Below are 22213 nucleotides of genomic sequence, written 5' to 3' on the forward strand. Positions count from 1 at the left end.
TGATCAATCATTTAATAAGGACCCAGATAACCATATGACAAAGCAAAAGGCATTAAGTACCATAAGGCAGAACAAAGTATTTTAGACTCTCAGAGGAGAAAGAGATCATTTCCATCCGTCTGAGTTACCGAGGCACATTCTGATCATATCATTTTCAGGGACTCTCAGTTTCCTACAGCATACAACTCAAACTGCTGAGCCCAGCAGTCAACCTTCTGACACAACCCACACCCCTTCCAGCTCTTGCTCTTCATGATGTCTCTGCTCTGGGTGAATCGAACTTTCTGCCCTTCTCTAAGCAAGCCTGGGGCTTTCACACCTCTAGGCTTTGCTCCTGCTATCCCCTCCATAGAATATCCTTCCTTCCCAGCTCCAAATCCTGCAGTGCAGTGCCCCCCCCCCCCCGCCCCCTTAAAGGTGCCCAGATTTCCCCCAGCCAGGAGGAGTGTCTGCCTCCTCTAACTCCCCTTCGGCTTTCCTCTCTCTCTTTTCCTGTTTCTTTTCTACTTTAAGTTATTTATGGATGTATCTGCTTCCCCTTGCTGGACCAAAAATTCCTGGAGGGGACCAGCCACAGTGGCTCAGCAGGCAGAGTTCTCACCTACCATGCCAGAGACCAGGTTGGACTCCCAGTGCCTGCCCATGCAAAAAAAAAAAAAAAAAAACTCCTTGAAGGCAGGAATTAGTAGGGCTTGTTTATTTTGTACATCTTTAGTAGTAGTGTACCAAAGTAGTATAGCAGAGCCCTGATGAATCATTGTGGAAGGCAGGGAGAATCAACAGAGTGGGCAGTTGAGGTAATCTGACATTACCCTGGACTTCACTATTTTGTTTTTCCAGTTGTCTACAAAAATATCTGACTTACATGTATGGACCAGAAGGGAAATTGGAGGTTAAGACATAGGAATGTATCACAGTGAATCTTGTGGACAATGTCTGTGATTAACTGAACAAATATAAAAAAGTTCATTCATAAACTACAGCAGATGTACAACACTATTATAAGGAGTTAATAATAGAGGGTTATAAGGGGGAAATGTACCTATTGCAATATGGACTATAGTTAACAGTAATATTTTAATACTTTTTCATCGGTAATAACAAATGTACCACACCGACCCTATGGGTTAATAATATGGGGGGGGGGATAAAGGAGTGTGGCAGAATTAGGGTTTTCTATTTTATTTTTATTTCTTTTCTGGAGTAATGAAAATGTTTTCTGAATTTCATCATGGGGCTGTATGTACAACCACGTGAGGAAACTGTGAACCAGTGATTGTATACTTCAGATGGTTTCTGTGTTGTGTGAATATATCTCAGTAAAATTGCATTAAAAAATATATCTGACATACTCATCACATAATTTGCATACTAAATTCAAAAGGCTCACCCAACTCCCTAAGTATAAATTAAAATAAAGTTAAGTAATTGACACTGTCTGATATAAGTGGTATATGAGAAATCACTTTGTAAATTGCAAAATTTTTTGATGGCTTAATTATTACAGGAGGCTTGCCACATTGGACATAGAATACCAAATTTGTACATTGGGTAAAGGCAGACGTGGCAGCATTGACATGTGATCTTAGGTATATTTTCCCAGAATTTGGCTGTGGGTAGTTTTCATTTATAAATGTCTAAATCTCTCCAGAAGTGAAAGCAGAACATCCAGTAATAACGTGAACATCACGCCTGTTCATTTATAAATGTCATGTTCGCACCAGCAGGTAATGGGTGTTTATAAGAATTGTATGCATTACTGAGCATTTGTTTACTCAATTTAAAGTCAATCATATAATTTCTACAACATGTAATACAAGAACATCATTTATTTTAGCTTAATACTGGTACACAAAAAGGTTTAAAAGAATCTTGTATGCTTCTGAAAATATTCCAAGGATGCATTATTGATAGGATCTGCTTCAGCCTTCTGAAACTCATATTTGGTTGGAGACACATAAATGTTGATCTGTCTCAGGAGTTTAATCACTGGACTCCTTAAGTGTTAATAAGTTTAACTTTACCGTTAAATATATGAATAAATAAAAAGCATTACTCTTATTGTAATAGCTATTAGGATTTGCTTGAAAGCTGTATGTTATATCCAATGTAGCTAATAAAATGAGCTACCTTTGAGAAGCCACCCCCTTCCCCCCATTTAAGTGCCTGAGCCACAGAGACAGATTAAGACAATGAGGACATTTGGGTCATTTTTTTTTTCAAGAGCTTACATCATCAGAAGGTACTTTCCTGTGTTTGTCCTTCACACAAGGGGAAAAGGGCCACCAACAACAGAGATCAAGTAAGGAGCTGCTTTTGAAATCAAGGGTAGCAGGTATCCTGAAAGCAGTCTGTGTCACTTGCTATCCTCTTCACAAGGATAGCAGCAATGAGAGAATATATGCACTGGTGTTGTACTTTGAAAACTTAGGTAGAAGTGTGTTTAAGACACACAAGAAGCTGTGTAAAAAAGTTGTATTATAGCTTAGATATGTTTCTTAGGGTTCCTAGTGATATTTTCTTAGAAACAGAGCTAAATAATTAGTTCCTCTCACTCAGCCTTTTCATCCAAAGATAATGCATTTGGGCAAGTATTGTCTGAATACTTGATTTTGTAATGTAGCATCTTCTGTAAGGTAACATCACCCCCATTTGTTTCAGAAATTCAGATTTTCATACATTGGGTTCAGGTCCTAATCATCACTCACCTAAAGTATTGCCGGAGACCTCCATAACATCATTCCATTGGATTAAGTAGTATTTACTGAGTCCCTCTCTTTGCCCAGCCCCAGGAATAGATGGTGCCTTCTTTTCTGTCATGGAAAGAAGTACAAAAATTTTCACCTTCTGCCAAGACCATACATGTGTCTTGAAACAAATCAAATCAACATGTGTTTGTTCTTTGTGATTGTATATGGAGAACGTAAGGAGCCCACCATCGACAGAGGGTGACACTTGAAGAAAGACTCTGTCGGGTGAAGTGTACCTGTGACAAGTGTGAGGAGTACAGTTTTACTGTCACGTTCTAGTAATTTATAAGTACATCAAGAGAAGCAGAATGTTTGAAGTAGGTCTGGCCCAGAAAATCTGGGAGCAAGAGTAACTACAGAAATTCTTTTTCTGGGCTTATAAGCAGGAATCCTCTCATTCCATTCCATTTAATGATCTAGTTTTGTGAAATTCTTGAGTTTAAGTGGCATAAGACTCTTTTCTATCAAGCAAATAGTATTTGTAGTAACATGCTGTATTATTTAAGTGGGTGTCATCTTTCTGATTGTTTTAAGTGCTCAGTCATCATTTATGTTTTTTGACTCATCTCTCTAAAAAGTTCTACATCTCATTTAAAGAAAAATTTTACTGAATTTGAATAAAATCATATTTCTGAGAATTTTATATCATTCCTTAAGATGAATGAGAGCCATTCTGAAATTTTTTAAAACTCAGCAAACTAAAGTAGAAGTGTGCCTTTTAGGTGCCAAGTTATTTAAGTCATGAATGTTACTGATGAGGTTTAATTCTTAAACAACTTGCCTTGGTTTCTTGTTCCATGTTTTCCCTTAAGTAACGTTTAAAAAAAAGAAGACAACATCAACCTGCGAGTTTGCATTTAGAGATAGAATTCTAATCACCTTGAACAGAGAATGAGCTATAACCCTTAGGTACTGTGAGACTGAAAATAAGTATTTTAACCGACTCAGGGTGTTCATTTTGCTGGTCACCGCAGGACCGCGAAGGACTTTGCTTTCCCTCAAGGGCAGGTATCAAGTCCAGACGTGTTTGGAAGGAGGTGAGGATGCTTCCTTGCTAGACTTTCGTGGGATAAGTGAGATGAAGGAAGAAAGAAGAATTAAATGTTCTCTTTTGCAGGGGGCTTGGCATTTAGGAGTTCCAGATATCTGGGCTGCTGTGTTAGGGCTTTTGGTTTTTGATCCCAGGGAGTGATGCTTCCTGGCAGGCTAAACCTTGGTGCCTGTTACCCAGGAGGATGTGAGCGCTCTGTGCAGCTGGCCGGGACCCTGCATCACCGCTACCTTAACCCCCTCGGCGCCATCTCGGAGGGCAGTTACTTCCTTTGCGCTCGTTAGATGGCGGCCTAGAAAAGGAAATCGTAGCTAATAATTAATGTGTCTTCCATTCTTTAATGACAAATTTAGTTTATAATTTTAAGTGAAGACATACGTAATATGTCATGAGGTGGTTAAGATCATGGACTTTGTAAACTTTTCATTCTTGAAATTTTCAAACATGTACAAAAGTGGACTAGAGTAAACCCTAACCCTAACGAATCCCGTGTACCTGTCACCCAGCGACCACACTTAGCAACTAACTCGAGACCAGTCTTGCTTGAACTTTATATAAATGGAATGCTACAGTATGTGCTCGTTGTGTCCGGGGTCCTTTGCTCAGCACGGTGGTTGTGAGATTCGTCTGTACAGTTTCATAGACGAGAGGCAACTCGGCAGCCTGAGCTGCTTCGCTCTCCGCACACCCGCTTCTCCGTCTGTTATCTTGCAGTCTCCTTTTCTCAGTCTTTCCTCTTCCCAGTTTCTGAGCTCGGTCCTAGCCCCATCCTCTCCAGCGCTGTCAGCTAACCTCCCCGCCTAGCACTGCTCCCCTTATCGCTCGGTGCTCCTGCTCTACTTACAGAAACAGCCCACTGATATCCATCTCTTGAAACAATCCTTCTGCCCCTAAAAGGTGCCATCCAATTTCTTGTCGTCACTACCCTGCCCAGTTTCCCTAGATATTCTCCTCCATTCACTGCTTGAAGTCCTGCATTAATAGTTCTCTCCACAGCCTCTTACCGTTTGGCCTCCGTCCACTTCATACTGTAGAAACTACTCTCAGAGGTCCCCAGCAACCTTCTAATCCCCGGGTCCAAGGGATATTCTTGCTCTTTCTTCCTTTACCCTATAAAGTGCCTATTAACTACACATCCTCCTGGTTTTGTGAATACAATTACTGGGATTTTTTTGGGGGGGTGAGGTGAGGATGGGAGGGCAGGAATCAGAAGAGTTATCACATATGGTTAAGGACACAGAGTCCGGAGCCAGGCTGCAGGCTGGAGCGCTGGCCCCCACACCTATCGTCCCCCTGACCTTGGCTGTGTTCAGGCGCCTGCCTTCCCCAGCTCCATTGCTAAGCTGGAAAGAACAATAGAAACAACCTCATAGCTTGTTCTGAGGATCAAGTTAATAGCTGAAAAGGAGTGAGAACAATGCTTGGCAAGTGGTAAGTGCTGTATAAATATTAGCCATTACTATTAAAAAAGAAAAAAACTATTAACTAATGGAATGCATGAAAAAATATGCTAAAAATCTCCCCAAATTTCTGCCACCTAATAATTGCTACATTTGGGACTATATCCTTCCCATATGTTTTCTGGGTATAATATATTTTTAACTAAGTATATTTATCCACGACTAATTTGCCTTCCTCCCTAATGCTCCTTTCTTCCCCTAGCTTTTGGGACAATGTCACCCCGTCAGGGGTGGCTCTCCCCACCTCTCTGACAGCACCTTCTGTGCTGCTTTGGACACTGCCCTTCTTTGAGGAAAGCCCCAGGGTGTGCCCCATTCTTCTCTTCATGTTCTCCCTCTGCAGTCTGGTATCCAAAGGCCGCCTCTGCACTATCACACCCCATTCAGCCCCAGAGAACAAAGTCTTGCTCGTTCCTGCATTTTCATATCTCTTGCATCCAGCTTTTTTCTTTGCACGCCAGTTGCCTTCTGTTTGAAACCTTCATGCTCTAACTGCTAATAATGCTGGTAGTAGGAAACGCTGGAGGTTTTCTAGTGCCAGGCTCTTTTCCATATTACTTCTTTTCATCTTTGCAATCCTTGGAGGCAGGCATTCTTGTTACCCCATTTTACAGATGGAGAACCTGGGTTTCCACAAGGGTGACTTGTCTAACACAATGCAGTACTAAGTGGCAGCCGGAATTTGAACCCAGTTCCGTCTCATCCCAGAACGCGGGCTCTGTAACAATTGCCAGCCCCTAGATCTTCCTCAGAAATATTATGACTTATCTTTCTCTGTCCCTCATCTCTTGTTCTGTTCTACACAAGTCTGCTGCCTTGTTTTTCTGATAACAGTCCTTTGTGCTTGTCACTTCTGCTCAGAAACCTTTGGTGGCTCCCATTTTCACATAATAGAGTATGTTTTTAATCTGCGCTGTTGTTCCCTCAGTAACCTTTCTGAACTTTTCCCCTCCTATCGAGTTCTTGCCCTTCGATGATTGATTCCTTTAAGGCCTGTATCCCTCGTGAAGCTTCTCTTGGCTGCTCAGGCCCTCACTGGCCATCCCTCTAAGCTCCAGACACCTTACTGCTTGCATATGTTTTATTGGCCCACTTATATTTCTTACTCTATGTTCAGGCCTTAGTCCCTCCTGTAGAAATTGTAAGCCCTCCCACCCCTAGTCTAGTAGCCCACGTTCATTGTCTGACCCGTTGGCCACTGTGAATGTCAGTGAACTGCACAAACTCTCTTCAGTCCTTTCTCAGCCTGTTTCTCTTTTGTATCCATTCCTCCTTGTCCTTCAAGCAGTGGTACCATTCAAGGCAAGGGAATGGATGCAGCAGCCTTACCTGCTCGCTTCATTTTCAACTCTCCCATGATGTGTTTGTTTTTGTTGTTGTTGCTAACTCCAGACAAGTGGGTGAGTTCTTATCTCCTATTAGAAACCACAGCCTCTGCTTAATGCCCATCAGATGCTAGACCTTTAAGACTTGAATCCTAAATCTCTCTGTTCTTCTGCTTTGCAGCCCACCCGGAATGAGGGCAGCATTGCCACACTGGGATCAGCATCCAGGGTGGTGAGGGTTCCAGCTGAAGACTTCTTCAGCCAGGGGAGGCAAGAGAAGTTGGAAGGCAGATCCTTCTGGAAAATGAGTTGGGGTGTTCTCAGTTGGTCACACAGATGAGAAGAGGAGTACAAGTTTTCTCAGGGTCACAGACCCCTTTCCACAGGGAAGAGATGAAGCCCCAAGCCAGGGCATTTGGAGTGTTCTGCCTTCTTCCTTAGATGAGTCTTATCTCCCTTGCCAGTAATAAACTCCCCAAGGTTCAGGGTCTGTACCTTTGCAAACCTTCGTCTTATCTTAATCCTAGGACAATGCAGGAGTATGGAATCAGACTTGGTTTAAATAGACAGACTGTCTTATTTGACAGGTGGATCATCTTTCTGTTTAAAAGCTCTATTCAAACAATCACCTCTTCTAAAACAGTGGCTTTTAAATGTTAGCAAACATTAGAATCACCCAGAGCACTTGCTAAAACACACACTGCCCAAGCCCTACCCCCAGAGTTTCTGATTCTGTGGGACTGGGGTCGGGTTCGAGAATTTATGTGTCTCACAAATTCCCAGGTGGCGCTAATGTTGGTGCCACTGACCTGGAGAACACACTTTGAGAACTCTGATCTGGAGACCTTCCTAGCTGGAGTCACTCCCACTTTGAGGTTCCTTCCTTTACAGAGGCTGAGCACCTTGGGGGTAGAGTGATCCTTCATCTGGGGTATGTTCTCAGGTGGCTTAGAAATCATTCTCTCACTTCGTATGTCACTGATTTTCCCCAAAGCAGTGAGCCCTTTTAGGACAGGAATTTTGGCTTGTTTCTTTGATCATTCCTACTTCTTTGCAGCTTCAGAATGCCCTAATATGGGACCTGCGGGAGGGAGGCAGTGGGAAGTAATGGTTAGGAGCACAAGGGTTGATAATCAGTCCTGGTACCTACTAACTAGGTCCCTGACAGCTTCTGTTTCCTCATCTGGAAAATAGGTTAATAATACCAATTTTAGCATGACCTCCAGGATATATTGTTAGCTAAAATATATAAAAAAAAAAATAGTGTATAGAACATACTCCCATTTGTATTTTTTTAGACAGATATATGCATAGACATGTTTGCATAGGCATGGAATATCTTCAGAAAGAACCTTGAGAAACTGGTAACAGTAGTTGCCTCTGGAGTTTAGAGTAGAACAGGAGCTAGTTTTTGTTGTATACCCTTTTGGACTATTTAAATTTCTTACTATAGGCATCTATTTTAAAAACTAGTTAATTAGATAATGACAGTTTCTTCCTCAGGGATATTGTGAAGAGTAAATAAAATATCTTTACATAGGCTGGGCCACGGTGGCTCAGTAAGGCAGAGTTCTTACCTGCCATGCAGGAGACCCGGGTTCAATTCCCAGTGCCTGCCCATGCAAAAAAAAACTTTACATAAAGTTAACACCGTGCCTGGCACAGAAAAAAAAAACCCTCTGCAAATGTTAGCTTTTGTTTTCAATAGGTAGTTGTTGGATTCATTCATTCATTTATTTACAGACAAACACATGAGACAACTAGCCATCCTAAGCCAGCCATGCAGGTATGAGCAAATCATTTATCAGCCAGTCTTTCTACACTGGGTGAGGAGTAATACTTGTTTTAAATGTCATTCTCGGTGTTGTCTGTAAAACGTCTCCATGCGTGGCTGCATCCTGGCGCTCTGCCCGGCACCTCGGCATGCCACGGAAGGGGCCCGGTCCTACAGCCCATGTGCCCCCACCTAAGGGCTGCTCCCCCAGACCCACCTTCAGGCTAAAACCTGTTTGGGGCACAGTGTGGGGGTTCAGAACAGCATGGCCCTTGGAATCTGGGCACCAAGTAAGTTGCCATCCACACTAGGGGTGAAAGTTCACATCGCCAGCGCTGGCCCTACGAAAGTACTTGGGAGTGTCAGAAACGCCACCCAGGCTTCGCAGAGCCACACAGCAAACCAAGCAGGTGGGTGTCTTTGTCTCGGAAAGTATTTTGCAGGATCTCTGTGGGAAGGAGCCGTAGAGCGTGTCCTGTTTGTAAGAAAATAAACACCTGGCATACAAACACCCGAAGGAAAGGTTCCCATTGGGTGACATGTTGGTTGCTACATAGTGTGTCTTAATTTAACCCAAGTGTTTCCAGAGGCCCCATTCTCTGCATTAGTCAACATGAGAGAGAAGAGGACATTGGATAACTCACCTGCCTGCTTGGGGTCATGGCTTTGAAGCAGGAGAAACCTGGGTTCAAATCCTGCTTCTACCACTTACTAGCTATATGATCTTGGGCAGATACATTATTTAACCTTCCTAAGTTTCAGTCTGAATAGGTATGATAAATCTGACCTCTTATAGTTGCAGAGAATATTCAGTGAACTAATAACAGTATGAAGTACTTTGCATGCTACCTGGTACATAGCAATCAATAAATGTCGTTGCTATTATTGAGCTAACAGATTAGTGGGAGGATTGTATTTATACATTCAAAGCCAATTACATGGCAATAAGTATTAAATAACATACAATTAAGCATCAAAATAAATGGTGTATAAACCTCTTTGAGCACTTGGTAATAGCTATAAATCCGCTCAGAAAAAAATAAACATAAGCACACACACCACATGTTGCATTCAGTTGTAGGAAATTCTTAAATTTCTCTTCCTCCTCTCCTTAGCTTATGCATGGGCCACCCCCTAGGGGTCTCTGGCCCGCTCAGCTGTAAACATATGGCAGAAATTCATGAGAGGGATAATTCACTGTAAGTAAAAGTAGGGAGACCTTTCTGGAAGAGGTAACAACGGGAAGTAGGGTCTTAAATGAGAAGGAATTTAAATGGAGCAAGAGAAGCAGGTACAGGACCTGAGGAGTGGTTCAGAGGCAGGGCTTGTAGGCACAGCCCATGTTCTGGAGGGGGATGGGGGTGGGAAGGGGCAATGAGAGCCCCCTGACAGTACAGTGGTATAGGAATAGAGGTTCAGGGTGTGGCCTTTAGAATCTGACCTCCTGGCTGCAAATCCCAGCCAGGCAGCTTACTAGCTTTTATATATATATATATATATTTTTGGGGGGGGTGGGGTACATGGTCCAGGAATCAAACCCAGGTCTCCCACATGGAAGGTGAGTATTCTACCACCGAACCACCCATGCACCCCCTACCTAGTTATTTAACACCAGGCAAATACTTAACTTCTCTGTGCCTCAGTTCCTTCAATTATAAACTGGGAAAGAAAAAGAGAACTTACCTCACAGGGTTGTATGAGGAATGAGTGAGATAGCGTATTGGCAGTGATTGGCATATCCCCTGGTGTCTGCCATTTAGTAAGTTCTCCATAGAAATAAGCTCCTTTTATTATTAAGATTTTTATTGTAGTGGTGGAAATATTAAAGAGGATGGGGCCAGACATAAGAGCATGTTGAGTGCAAAGCCGAGTCCTTCGGGCGTTATACCAGGGAATCCTGGGACTGCTTTGAACCAGAGGAATAAGCTGGGCATGTAGTGGTCAGGACAGATTAGGGAAAGATCAGGGACTGGCGTCCTGTTTTAAGGCTGATGCAGCAGCCATAATGTAAGGTGCTGAGTGCCAAGACTGAGGTGAAAAAGAAGCCAGAGGAATGGGACAAAATAAAAATGTGGGTTTATCAAAGTAAAAATGAAGAGAATTGAAAAGTGCCAAGGTCTAAGGTTACATTATCGGATGTGGTAGCTGCTAGCTTCACATGGCTATTCAGCCCTTGAAGTGTGGTGCTTCAAATTAAGATGTGCTGTTCATGTAAAAACACACCCCAGATTTCAAAGACTTGGTGTGAAAAAAAGAATATAAAATATCTCAATTTTTTACATTGATGACATTTCACATTTGATCATGTTGGGTTAAACGATGTATTACTTAAATCAATTTCATCTTTTTTTTTACGTGGCTGCTAGAAAATGTAAACTTACATATGCGGCTCATGTTTCTTTTGGGCAGCACCTGGTCTGAGGAATGAGTGAGGGGCCAAGGCAGAGGTTACCTCAATGCCTAGGGAAGTGTGGTCTCACTCATTTGAGAAAGGGACATCAGAAGGTTGGGGCATTGGCGATGTTTCCTTAGGTTTTTTTGTTTGTTTGTTTGTTTTTGTAAGCTGTATAACGGAGATCACATTTCATTCTTTTTCCATGTGAGTACCCATTATTGCAGCACCATTTGTTGAATTTTTGTTGTTTGTTTGTTTGTTTTGTTTGTTTTTGCTTGTTTGTTTGTTTTTGGGAAGTGCATGGGTGGAGAATTCTACCACTGGGCTACCCTCGCACCCCGTTTCACTGGGTTTGATGTGTGTTGAGTTTGAAACAAATATGGGCCATTCAAGAGTAAGTGTGAATAGGCTGTCATTTAGACGTTGGGCTTAAAATGAAGGGTCAGAGCTGTAAATGAAGCACGGTTGGCCATGCTAGTTGGCCATGCTAAAGTCGGAAGGGGAAAGCATCGTCATTACCAGGGACCAGCAGATGTCACCCAGTTGCTTGTTTATTTACATGTTATCTCATTTCATCTTGATAACCCTGTGAGGTGTAGGTACTACTGTTAACATTCCCATTTTACAGATGAGGGAACTGAGGCTTGGACAAGTGAAGCAACATTGGACTAGTAAGTGATGAGCCAGAATTCAGAGGTTTCTGACTGTAAAAACTCTTGTTCACTCTGCTACACCTACGTTCCAGGAAGGGGCTCCTAGGATTATGTAGTCAGAAGGAGCATGAGCTGTAGCAAAGGAGTATTCTAGCTGGACAAGAATGCAGTCGTTTAGCAGTGCTGAAGCCAAGGAGGAGATGCTCTCCAGCCAAGAAGTATGTTACATGATAAGCACGATTTCACGCCAAAAGAGGTTTAATCCTTTAGGTTAAGGTCATTAAAAGGAGTTCAAATGTTTTGTTTCAGGACTAGTTCAGGGCCAAAAGTTAAACATATAGAAGGAAAAACCTAACATTGTGGAACATTTCAAAACAAACTTTGAAATCAGTTCTATAACTACATGTTACAATGTACTTTGAAATTTATTGCTTTTTTGTATATATGTTATATTTCATAATAAAAAATGTTTTTTTTTTTAATTAAGGATAGATAAAGAAAGTGGCCTTTTAAGTTGACATGTTTTAGTTCCCGGACAGAAATAAACCTGGGTATACATTAAGAGGCAGAGACTCTGATAATCATTATTGGTGTAGTAAATAAAATTCCCTAGGCCCTACCCCAGACCTACTGAATCAGGATTTTTTAAACAGGTGCCCTTGGTCATTTAGATACACGGTGAAGTTGGAACCCACTGCTCAGGATCCGCTGCCCCCTCTCTGGATTTATGGCCCAGGACTGGCTCATTCTCGTGGCTCCCTGCCAGGAGGAGGATAGGATATCTTGTGTCTTTAGCAATAGCCTTACCTGGAATCTAGAACGGTTGATCTTTTAAATGAGAACAACCAGTTTTCCATTGCTTGGGTCTTCTCCCAAGGGCACTTAGCCCCACATTTCCTATGGTTATTGTGGGAACCACCTTTCTGAAAGAGCTCCTGAATGGAAGCCACTGTCTTTTTTTTTTTTTTTCCAGTCCTTCAGGTTGATGCGTGTCCCTGCTTTCTCCCCATGTCCTTGATGTTCAGAGGCACAAGGAACAGAGAGTGGTGATTAAGAGCGTGCTCTTGGGGGCTGGATGGCCGGAGTCGGAGCCCCAGCTCTGCCACGCAGATATGTGTGATCTTGGCCAAGACTTTTTTTAACCTCTGCGCTCAGTCTGCAAAACAAATAATGACATATTCATCTCAAAGAGTTGTTAAGATGATCAAGTGAAATGACACATGTAATTCACTTACCTGGCAGGTACTGAATAGTAAATAGTGATAGTTGTCAAAATGTGTTACTGTAACTTACTATTATTTATTCAGAGACATGTGCTGTGAATGGCAGGGAAAATCAACCAATAAAGATGTGAGATAAGGACATCAAGAGGGTCTACAAGTGTAAAACACGCTGCTTTCAGAGCACAGACTCTTCTTTTTTCATTCTGCTGATTCTGAGCCTGTAAAAACTGCTCTTAGAAGTGCTCTCTCTAGTCACTATCTGATTTCCATCCCAAACTGCTTTTCCCACTTCTCCAAGCAGCCCTTCTGCATCTCATTTTCCTCTTCCCGTAAGCTGGCAGTGTGCTCTTTTTGCCCTTTGCTCTCAGAACTGGGTGGGAGCAGGGCAGGGCACATAGCTGTTCACAGGTTCAACCACCCTTAGCCCTGCAGCCTTGGAGATTTGGTAGGGAGAAGAAGAGAAAGAGGATTTTATTTCATACTCACATCTTGGAGCTTAGTGTGTTCAACAATAGCATGCTAAGGGTTGATAATAATAATAGATATTATAACCAGTATTTGTAAATAACAATTTATAAGATGATAGATGAACAATTTTGTACTAGTTGGGGTTCAGTGACAGCAAAGAAAAAGAAAGCACTCTTGGCAACTTGACAGTAGGCTTTAGGAGAGGGAATTAGGTGTTTGCATAATCATTGGAAGAGCGGAGGCACAAGCTCTGGATCCCAGCATGGATCCTAGAATAACCCTGCAGCTTCACCACTTCTGGCAGGCTGCTGCAGCCATACAACATCTCAGTATCGTGTCCCTATTACCTGGACACTGGGATGCCACCACTTCCACGAAGAGAACAACTTGCCTGTAACCCTGCTTGCTAGCAGAAATAAGCCAAACTCTAGGAAATTAGCTGCCTTTTTATTTCTCTCTGCTTTCCAGACCTCTCCTGAATGCATATAATCAGCAGAGCCCGCATTATCTAGACCTCTAGCTGCAAGAGAACCTGGGAAGTGTAGTTTTTAGCACCCCAGCCTTGCAGTTCAGCAATGCACACTAGGGTGAGGATAGATTTCCGCCAAGCACTGAGCAGGAACTACAAAGTGCTTAGTGTATATCATGCAGCGTATGACGAGAGGACGCAGGGAGTAAACGTTCAGTAAACATATTCTCTATAGTTATTACACTCACATGCTTATTTTATCTGATCCTCTTTACAGTCCTTTGAGATAGGAAAGTATTATTATCTCCATTTTTCCCATGAGAAAATTGGGACTGAGATAGGTTGTATGTCCTGCCTAGGGCCCTAGAGCCAGGAAGTGGCAGGGGCAGACTGAGTCCAAGTCCACAGGTCTAATCTTTGAGAGTGTCACTGTAACTAAAAATAGCCAAGACATACTGTAAAGGTGGTGCCACAAGTTCAAGTATAGGGGGCAGCTGCTATTCAGGTCCAGACTGGTTTTGTTAGTTGTTCTGACTTTTTCCAGAAATTTTTTGTTTCCTTCCTTTTAAAGTGAAATATTTCCATGTTTCAAACATTGACCATTAACTCAAAGTCAAAACACACACACACTAATGGACTGACACTGTGCAGCCAAACCGAACACATATCTGCAGTCTGGACTCAGCCTATTGGGCACGAGTTTACGAGTTCTGATATAAAATCGTTAAGTATTAGTGAGAACTAACTGCAGTCCCCACATTCTCTCTAAGGCCGAAGTAGAAAGCTACTGGGTCACGTTACCTTAAAATTCAACTCTTTTTTTTTTTCCTGTCTAAATTTTTCTCTTCTTTTCCATCACCAGGTATATGGTTTTCATCTTGTTAATGATCCTAGAGGCCCGGCATTTATTAAACATTTCTGTGTGTATTAGTGCTAGGAGTTCATTTTGTCCTCCCAGCAACCCTGTGAGAGTCCCCCTTCTACAGATGAGGAAGCAAAGAGCTCTGGGTTAAGATACTGAAATCAGAGGCAGGGTCAGAGGCTAAGTAGAAATCTATTGTCTTTTTTTTTTTCAACCTGCTCTTTTATCACAGCCACAGCAATTGTTTCTTCATGTGAGTGTTGGCGTCTCTCCAGTGATTCACTCACTGGCCAGGTGGTGAGGACTTGTGATTCAGACCCCAGGGGCTTCTGGTGCCTTCCTCCCAGAAGGGACTAGAACACACTTTCCATTCCTGCACTCCTTGCCCTGCTTCTAGGCCCTTCTAGGCAAAAAATTATAATGCCCATATTTCCCTAGGAATTTCTAGGAACCCAAGGATTCCATGAACCACAGCGTTGAAAACCAATGCAAATTATTTGAACAGATAAATACTACAGATATTTATTCAAATCTGTAGGCCAAATGCAGAATTGAAAACAAAGCTACAGAAGCAATAACCAGAACTTAATCAAGCCAAACCGGTGGTCAAGGTCAAGTGCATGCACAGGCCTTCTGGACGGGGTGGCGCACTGGTGGTTCAGATGCTGACGGGGGCCTAGACCTCAGCCCTGGCCTGGTAACAGCTGCAAGACTATTCCTGCATAGCTTGCAGATATGAGAAGAGACACCTGTTCACCAGGCACTGGACAGACAAGCAGATCCTTTCTGCCCCAGAAGGGATAGTGCACAAACATGAGACAGGCAGCAAGCCTGTAACTCCCTGTACTGCAGTGATAAGTCACCCTTGATTAAGAACGCTATTGTAGAATATTCAGTGATGCTCTGAGTGCGTGTGAATCAAATCAGGTGGGATTGTGTTCTTTCCTTGGTGCGGTGAAAGCAGTGGAGTAAAAGGACTTGTAAGCCAGTTCAAGTCTTAGGAGCTGGATAATGTGAAGCGACTCTTTTCTTACTTCAATTGCCTCATCTATAAAATGAAGATGGAATAGTATCATACCTCACAGGATTATAATGGGGCTTCATAGAATAATGTGTGTGAAAGCAGCTTGTGTATTCTGAAGTTCCATATAAATATCAGGTATTGTTTGCCTTGGAAACTATTCTTGGTGCAAAAATAAAGCAAGCTTTTTATAAGTCTAGTAGCACAGACAGCCAGACTTCCCTGCCATTGAGCGACTACCAGAGAAAACCCTCTGAGGGCACAGAGGCGTTTGAAGGTGTTTGTTTCCCCAGCCTCTCTGTTTTGTCCTGCCCCCAGCCCAGCTGCTGAGGAGGTACAAAGCTGCTGCGAGTTAGGCAGGAAGTCCTCAGCCAGGCCTCAGGCTTCCATAAACATCTCTTGCTGCCCAAAATTGAGGCAGCAGTGTCCCACTCTCCTTGCGTGGGCACGAGACAACTCAGCTGGCTGAGCTCCCCACAGAGGCTCCTTACCGTTGAAACGTTGAAATGATCCAATTTTTCTGTAGGAACAATATTATAATAAGAGATTACATTCTTTTCCAGTGGCCCAATGCACAATTTTTCTGGGAATGACTACAAATATCCCATTTAATTGACTTCTTAATGCTATTCTTATATAATAGTCAATAGAAAGTTGCTTATTTCTTTTGTAAATCTGTGAAGCTGTGAAAATCACCCATCTCCTAAACTCTTATCTGGACAGGATTATCCATCTGCCAGCGGAGGGGAGGGGACTTCTAAAAAAGAACTTGGACTTGAGCTGGGAGCCCAAGAGGGGCTTCCAGATGCACGAGGCAGAGGAGGGAAGTGTCTAATTGTTGGTTTAATGTTTGTCTCCTGGGCAAGATCTTAAGCTCTGTGAAGGCAGCCTCTCTGTCTTACTCATTTATTCTCCACACGCGGTACCTGGTAAGGAAAAGCGCTCGGTGGAGAAATGTTCCATAGGTGTTTCAGAGCCTGGGACCTGCAGGAGTCCCCGGGGAGGGTGAGCAGGCACCTGAGGGATTGGGAAGAAGTCCCTCTCTGCGGGAGCAGGTCGCAGCACAGATACAAAAAGCCCCAAGCTGGCAAGCATGAATTGTGAATTGATAGCTGTTTTCATCATGATTATAATACAGTTCAGGAATTAAGAAAATCCCCAATGTACTATATGCAGAGTTTCTTGCCAGTGGTAGAGAAACTTACCCAGGCATTTTATAAATAGAGCCTGAATGTGGACTGTGTGCTTAGGGCCAGGAGGGTGTGAGCAGTGCCCCTGATTGAGTCCTGATGCATGTGAACTATTCCACAGTTACTGGAAAACTTGCTCAGGCCTCAGAAACTTCATGCCCTGGAGGCGGAGAAGACCACGAGAATGCTTGGCATTATTCTTATGCAAGGGCACATTTAGAGAGTCCTTAGAGTGCAGCCTGGAAACCACAGGCCGCACAGCAAGGGTGCCGTGTTTGCAGGGCGGGGGGGCCTGGGGGCCGCGCCTGGGGGGCTGGGGGCCACGCATCGGAACCTGCGCCAGCCGGGAGGGGAGCCCAGTCTGACATGCCCCGGGGAACAGAACATGTAACCGCCACACTGTGAATCCGGCCACTTCATGCTGTGCACGCTGAAGCTGCTTGCCCGGGTCCCAGTTCAAGTGCTGTTTATAAGCACTTGCTTGGGAGCACAGAAACAGGCTGGGCCGGGCTGGGTGTGAGCAGAAACACTGGGGAGGAGACCACAGGCCTCTCCCTTGGGCGGGGCTGTGTAGCTGAGGAATCTGAGGACGAGGCCTCAAGTCAGGGAGTCTGTTGAAAGGAGGTCACCCAAGGCTTAGGACAAGCCAAGGCCACATGGCCCTGCCACGTGCTCCCTCCTCCCGGTTTCCTGTACTGTTCCCCATTCCAAGGGGAATCTTCTCCTCTGTTGTCTCTCCACAGTCAGTGCATTTGCCCTGGCAGAAGTGTGCAGCAGAATTCCCTGGGGACTTGTTAAAAACAAAAAATAAAGGACTGATGCCCACAGCCTAATCAGACCCAATCAGTCAAAAACTCATTGACCAGGAAGGAGGCAGACAGGTAAGCAAGGAATTCCAGGTCACTGTGCTATGAGTGACATCCTCCCCTCCAGGGGTAAAAACAAGAATAGATGCTGTTTATGAAGCACTACCCTTGTACTGTGCGAAACACTGGGTGTGCATTAGCAAATTGAATCCCCAAAAGCAGCCCTATTGGGGCGGGACAGTGGCTGAGTAGGAAGCTCCAAGAATCTGTCTGTCCACCAAAACAAGTATTAAACAGGCAGGAACTGTCTGAATCAACTCCTTTTAAATTCTGGAGTCCAGTAGAGCACTGTACGGCATCCAGGCAGGGAAGAGTCTGGTAAATTACAGTAAATTGTTCTCTGCACTCAGCAGTTACTAGTGTCCATCCCCCATTCACAGGGCAGGCAGCAGTGGGATCCGGCCCTTGGCATATCTTGCTGGTGCCAGAAAGGGACATTAAATCCACTCCCCCCAAGATGGGTACGGGCCAGTTGCTGATCACAGCTTTTGATTAGTGACTTCAGATCCCTGGGGCCCAGCTCTGAGGGAGTCCCTTGTTCCAACCCACCCTGAACAAAGCCACGGAGGAGATAGATGTAAAAACTATATGTGTCCTCTGAGCTGCAGAGGACATTTGAAGGGCTGTATTTGTGGGTCAGGCCAAGAGAGCGCAGTGCTGGGGAGCCCTGGGAGAAGCTCCTGGCACCCCTCCTGCCCCTACCCTCATCCCCTCTGCAGAGCAGTTTGGAGGTGGCTCATGTTCGCTTGGGGGAGTCCATGGCCTCATTCCCACTGGGAAAGACTGACTTGGGAAACTCCTCATCAGCATGGCCCCCTTCACTCCCCCATCCCCACCTCCCAGGATTTGCCCTCCTGGCGAAAGCAGCTTGAGACAACACAAGTGGGGTAAGAAATAGTTGAGGCAACAGCCTTAAGCAAAAGCTTGTGGTGCTTTAATTCTGGCAGTGGAATACCCGGGAGAGAGAGGAGAGAAGATCTGTCTCTGGGGAAGGAGACGCACTTTCAAACTCCTGTAAGCAGGGGATCCCCTAAGTCACCAGCAAGCACCATCCAGGAAAAGACACAGGCCCTGAAAAGACAACGAGGACGCTTCACTTCACATCTGCCTCAGGCTGACATTCAAGAAAATCTCTGTCATCACCAGCTGGTTACAAGCTCAGGAATCACTGTGCGAACAGAATCACTGGGGAGGAGACATCTCATGAAATAAATCCCATAGTTAATTTAAAATGTTAAAATGCACAGTGTGCAACAAAAGACTACAAGACAAAGAAACGGAAAATAATGGTCCAACAGAAAGAAGAGGATAAAAATGCAGAGAATACCAAGAAAACCAGACTATGAACCTACCAGACAAAGACTTTTTAAAAATTATCCTCATTCTGTCCAAGAAGATGAGAGAAATACAGAGAAAGAATGAAAGGATATCAGGAAAATAATGAATGAACAACATGAGAAATCATAATGAAGTAGCAATTCGGGAAAAGGAACCAAATTGAACTACTAGAGTTGAAGATCACAATAACTGAAATGCAGAATTCCCAGGAGGGTTTCAGCAGCATATTGGGGCTGACAGAAGAAAGAATCAGTGAACTGGAAGAAAAGACAATTGAAATGAGTCAGGCTGAAGAGCAGAAAGGAAAAAGAATTATAAAAAGCAGAAATAGCCTAGAGACCTCTGGGACATCATCAGATGTAGAATATATACCTTATGGGAGTCCCAGAGGGAGAAGAAAGAGAGAAGGACAGAAGAAATATCCCAAAAATAACAACAGGGTGCATGGGTGTTTCAGTGGTAGAATGCTTGCCTGCCAAGCGGGAGACCTGGGTTTGATTGTTGGACCATGCACCTAAAATAATAATGATAGTAATGGTGATCATAATAATAATGATAATGACAGAAAAAAAGACATGAATATACATACCCGAAAAGTTCATGGAAAACCAAACAGGATACATTTGAAGAAAGATATGTCTTGTCATGTATTGATCAAACTGTCAAATGCAAAAGACAAGGAGAGCATTCTGAAAGCTATGAGAGAAAAGCAACAAGTTATGTGCTAAGGAATCCCAATTAGATTGTGTCCATTTCTCATCAGAAACTAAGGAAGTAAGAAGGAAGTAGGTGTGATGAAAGAAAATACTGACCAACCAAGAATCTTATATTCAGCGAGGACTTTCTTTCAAAAATGAGGGAGACATTCACAGATAAGGGCTGAGGGATTCAGTGCTCACTAGACCTGCCCTACAAGCAATGCTAAAGTGGGTTCTTCAGACTGAAAGGAAAGGATGCTGGATGTGGTTAAAAGTGGCATAAAAAAAATGAATACCACCAATAAAGGTAACCATTGGGTAATTCTAAATGCCAGTGGTATATAGAATATACAGTGGTATGTATATTCTATACATACAGTGGAATATTAGTCAGCTATAAAAAGGAATGAAGTTCTGATACGTGTGGCAATGTGGATGAACCTTGAAGACATCATGTTGAGTGAAAGCCAGACACAAAAGGACAAATACCGTGACCTCACTGAAATGAAGTATTTAGAAGAAGCAAATTTACAGGGTCGGCAACTAGAATACAGTTTACCAGGAGCTGGGGTGGGGTAGGGAATGGGAACTCGCTTTCTGTTTGGGACAGTGGAAAAGTTCTGGTGCTGGATGGTGGTAATGGTGGCTTAACACCACTGAATTGCCTATCTGAACGTGGTTAAAAGGTATAATGTTAGGTTGTATATATGGTATTGGAATAAAAGTTTTTAAAAAATCTATGGAACTGCACAACACAGTGAACCCTACAATTAAAGAAAAATGTGCTTTCATCAATTGTAGCAAATGTTCCATACCAAGACAGGTGTTAATAATAGGGTGGTGTATAGGGATCCTGTGTTTTATATTTATGCACGATTCCTCTGTAACCCACAGCTTCTCCAACTTAAGAAGAAGAAGAAAAAACTTTAGGGAATGTAAAATGGTGCAGCCACTCCGGAAAGCAGCTCTTCAAAACTAAAATATAAAATTACCATATGACCAGGAAATTCTACCTCTAGGTCTGTACCCAAAGGAAATGAAAACAGGGGTTCCAACAGACGTGTGTACACTAGTGTTTATAGCACTATTACTCACAATAGCCAGCCAAAAGTAAAAACAACCTGTGTCCACCAAGTGTCCGTTGACAGACAAATGGATAAACAAAACTTGGCATATACATACAATAGAATATTATTTGGCAGAAAGAACAAATGAAGTTCTGAGACATGCTGCAGCACGGATAAATCTTGAAACTTTATGCTGAGTGAAATAAGGCACATACGGATGGTTTCACTTGTATGCAATATCTAGAAATAGGAAATTTCTAGAGACAGAAAATAGATTAGAGGTTACGAGGGAAAGGGATGGGAAGGGGGAGTTGTTGCTTGATAGATTAAGAGTGCTTGTAAATTTTAGAAATTGTTAAATAAAATTAATATTTAAGGGCGGGCCACGGTGGCTCAGCAGGCAAGAATGCTCGCCTGCGATGCCAGAGGACCCAGGTTCGATTCCCGGTGCCTGCCCATGTTAAAAAAATAAATAAATAATAATAATATTTTAAAGAATCCTACAGGAGGGCCATAGTGTCTGTATATTACAATTGAGAAAATGTGGGCTCATAGAAGTTTTATCCAGCTAGTGAGTGGTCAGGGCAGGATCAAACCCAGGAATATAAAGCCTGCTGATTAGGCTGGATTGCAAACTCCTGCACACTATTAAAAGTGCAGTTTTATTTGGGCTTTTGACCCAAAGCTTCCTCTAACCTCAGAGGCTAAAAGCCCCAGTCCAAGTCCTTGAACTCAGCTGTGGGATGCATCCTATGTCTTGGGGACTTGAACTCAGCCGTGGGGTGCACCTGTGTCTTGGGGACTTGAACTCAGCCGTGGGGTGCACCTGTGTCTTGGGGACTTGAACTCAGCCGTGGGGTGCACCTGTGTCTTGGGGACTTGAACTCAGCTGTGGGGTGCACCTGTGTCTTGGGGACTTGAACTCAGCCGTGGGGTGCATCCTGTGTCTTGGGGACTTGAACTCAGCCGTGGGGTGCATCCTGTGTCTTGGGGACTTGAACTCAGCCATGAGGTGTACCTGTGTCTTAGGGAACTCGATGTGGAACACTGGAGTGTCCATATGGCGGACACTGTGGCTTCTGCTGTTTTTCTCAGCCCTGTTTGGTCTAAGCCTTTATAGCTGGTATGTTTTATGCAGCTGTGCCCTCCCCTCCCCCGTCCCCTCCACCACCACCCCCTGTACCCCTCCCTGAAGGCTGAGTCAGCCTGGGCTGGTGGCCGGCGCCACAGTTCCCCGAGACTTTGCTGAGCCCGTGCATAGCGCCAGTGGGGCACACCTACTGTCCACCTGCTCCCGTGAGTCATTAAACTGCCACACTGCCATGGTGCCAGGCTTGCCAGCTCGGCGTTTTCCTCTAGTCCCCACCACAGCAAGAGTGCACGTAGCTTTATATAGCGAGCGCATTGGTGCTGTTCTCAGGCCTGCCTTCTCCTTAGAACGTGCAGTGGGAAAACCAACCCCAACCTCTAGGTCTGGGATATTTCTGTTGCTTTTCCCAAGTGGCTAGGGAGAGAACCCAGGGCCACAGGTTAAAGAGAAGAGTCAATTCATGAACAAATTGTGGCATAACCGGATTAGCAAGTGCCCTGGACATCAAGGGGA

General features: G+C 43.8%; 1 protein-coding gene across 2 annotated transcripts in view; it reads left to right on the forward strand.

Moving 5' to 3' along the window:
* The window catches only part of GNG12 (G protein subunit gamma 12), a 126691-nt gene that overhangs the window by 97806 nt on the left and 6672 nt on the right, over positions 1-22213 (forward strand). The gene's annotated exons all lie outside the window — the stretch shown is intronic.

This window comes from Tamandua tetradactyla, chromosome 11 (assembly GCF_023851605.1).
Source record: "Tamandua tetradactyla isolate mTamTet1 chromosome 11, mTamTet1.pri, whole genome shotgun sequence".
Taxonomy (NCBI): Eukaryota; Metazoa; Chordata; class Mammalia; order Pilosa; family Myrmecophagidae; genus Tamandua; species Tamandua tetradactyla.